The sequence below is a fragment of the Procambarus clarkii genome, chromosome 21 (genome assembly GCF_040958095.1).
Source record: "Procambarus clarkii isolate CNS0578487 chromosome 21, FALCON_Pclarkii_2.0, whole genome shotgun sequence".
NCBI lineage: Eukaryota > Metazoa > Arthropoda > Malacostraca > Decapoda > Cambaridae > Procambarus > Procambarus clarkii.
Window position 1 is genome coordinate 26,633,509 of NC_091170.1, and position 2,875 is coordinate 26,636,383.

The window sequence follows — 2,875 nt, forward strand, 5'->3', positions numbered from 1 at the left end:
TCACCTAGTTGTACTCACCTAGTTGTGTTTGCGGGGTTGAGCTCTGGCTCTTTGGTCCCGCTCTCAACCGTCAATCAACAGGTGTACAGATTCCTGAGCCTATTGGGCTCTATCATATCTACACTTGAAACTGTGTATGGAGTCAGCCTCCACCACATCTCTTCCTAATGCATTCCATTTGTCCACCACTCTGACACTAAAAAGTTCTTTCTAATATCTCTGTGGCTCATTTGGGCACTCAGTTTCCACCTATGTCCCCTTGTACGTGTTCCCCTTGTGTTAAATAGACTGCCTTTATCTACCAAAGTGTGTGTGTGTGTGTGTGTACTCACCTAGTTGTGTTCGCGGGGGTTGAGCTCTGGCTCTTTGGTCCCGCCTCTCAACCGTCAATCAACAGGTGTACAGATTCCTGAGCCTATCGGGCTCTGTCATATCTACACTTGAAACTGTGTATGGAGTCAGCTCCACCACATCACCCCCTAATGCATTCCATTTGTCAACCACTCTGACACTAAAAAAGTTCTTTCTAATATCTCTGTGGCTCATTTGGGCACTCAGTTTCCACCTGTGTCCCCTTGTGCGTGTTTCCCCTTGTGTTAAATAGACTGTCTTTATCTACCCTATCAATCCCCTTCAGAATCTTGAATGTGGTGATCATGTCCCCCCTAACTCTTCTGTCTTCCAGCGAAGTGAGGTTAATTCCCGTAGTCTCTCCTCGTAGCTCATACCTCTCAGCTCGGGTACTAGTCTGGTGGCAAACCTTTGAACCTTTTCCAGTTTAGTCTTATCCTTGACTAGATATGGACTCCATGCTGGGGCTGCATACTCCAGGATTGGCCTGACATATGTGGTATACAAAGTTCTGAATGATTCTTACACAAGTTCTGAATGCCGTTCGTATGTTGGCAGCCTGGCATATGCCGCTGATGGTTATCCGCTTGATATGTGCTGCAGGAGACAGGTCTGGCGTGATATCAACCCCCAAGTCTTTTTCCTTCTCTGACTCCTGAAGAATTTCCTCTCCCAGATGATACCTTGTATCTGGCCTCCTGCTCCCTACACCTATCTTCATTACATTACATTTGGTTGGGTTAAACTCTAACAACCATTTGTTCGACCATTCCTTCAGCTTGTCTAGGTCTTCTTGAAGCCTCAGACAGTCCTCTTCTGTTTTAATCCTTCTCATAATTTTAGCATCGTCCGCAAAACATTGAGAGAAATGAATCGATACCTCCGGAGATCATTTACATATATCAGAACAAGATAGGACCGAGTACAGAGCCCTGTGGGACTCCACTGGTGACTTCACGCCAATTCGGAGTCTCACCCCTCACCGTAAACTCTCTGCTTCCTATTGCTTAGATACTCCCTTATCCACTGGAGCACCCTTTACCAGCTACACCCTGCCTGTCTCTCCAGCTTATTTACCAGCCTCTTATGCTGGTACTGTGTCAAAGGCTTTCCGACAATCCAAGAAATGCAGTCCGCCCAGCCCTCTCTTTCTTGCTTGATCCGTGTCACCTGATCGTAGAATTCTATCAAGCCTGTAAGGCAAGATTTACCCTCCCTGAATCCATGTTGGCGATTTGTCACGAAGTCCCTTCTCTCCAGATGTGTAACCAGGTTTTTTCTCACGATTCTTCTCCATCACCTGCATGGTATACAAGTCAAGGACACTGGCCTGTAGTTCAGTGCCTCTTGTCTGTCGCCCTTTTGTATATTGGGACCACATTCGCCGTCTTCCTATTTCTGGTAGGTCTCCCGTCTCTAGTGACTTACTATTACACTATGGAGAGTGGCAAGCAAAGTGCCTCTGCACACTCTTTCAGTACCCATGGTGAGATCCCATCTGGACAACAGCCTTTCTAACATCCACATCCAGCAGGTGTCTCTTGACCTCCTCTCTCGTAATTTCGAACTCCTCCAAGGCCGCCTGGTTTACCTCCTTTCTCCTAGCACAGTGACCTCACCCTGTTCTATTGTGAAGACCTCCTGGAACCTCTTGTTGAGTTCCTCACACACCTCTCTGTCATTCTCTGTATACCTGTCCTCGCCTGTTCTAAGTTTCAATACCTGTTTCTTTCACTGTTGTTTTCCTTCTGATGTGACTGTGGAGTAGCTTTGGTTCAGTCTTGGCTTTGTTTGCTATATCATTTTCAAAATTTTTCTCTGCTTCTCTTCTCACCCTGACGTACTCATTCCTGGTTCTCTGGTATCTCTCTCTGCTTTCTGGTGTTCTGTTATTCCGGAAGTTCCTCCACGCCTTTTTGTTCAGTTTCTTTCGCTTCGATACATGCCCTATTATACCATGGATTCTTCTGTTGCTTCTCTTATTTTTCCCTTTGGGCCGGGATGAACCTGTTTACTGCCTCCTGACACTTTTGGGTAACATAGTCCATCATACCCTTTACAGACTTGTCTCTGAGGTTGTGTCCCAAGGTATTTCACTTAGGAAACTTCTCATCTGTTCATAATTCCCCTTTCGGTATGCCAGCCTTTGATTCCTAGTTCTTTTTTGGGGAGATAAGTCTAGCTCTACCAAGTACTCAAGTTCAATACACTGTGGTCACTCATTCCCAAGGGCGCTTCCATCTTAACTTCCCTTATATCCCATTCATTTAGGGTAAATATCAAATCAAGCATTGCTGGTTCATCTTCTCCTCTCATTCTGTTGGTTCTTTGGTGTGTGCTGGCTTAGAAAGTTTCTTGTTGCCACGTCCAGCAGCTTAGCTCTCCATGTTCTGGTCCTCCATGCGGGTCTCTGTTCTTCCAATCTATCTTCCCATGGTTGAAGTCTCCCATAATTAGTAATCCATATCCGTTCCTGCTAGCAACAGAAGCTGCTCTTTCTATTATGTTAATGGTGGCCATGTTG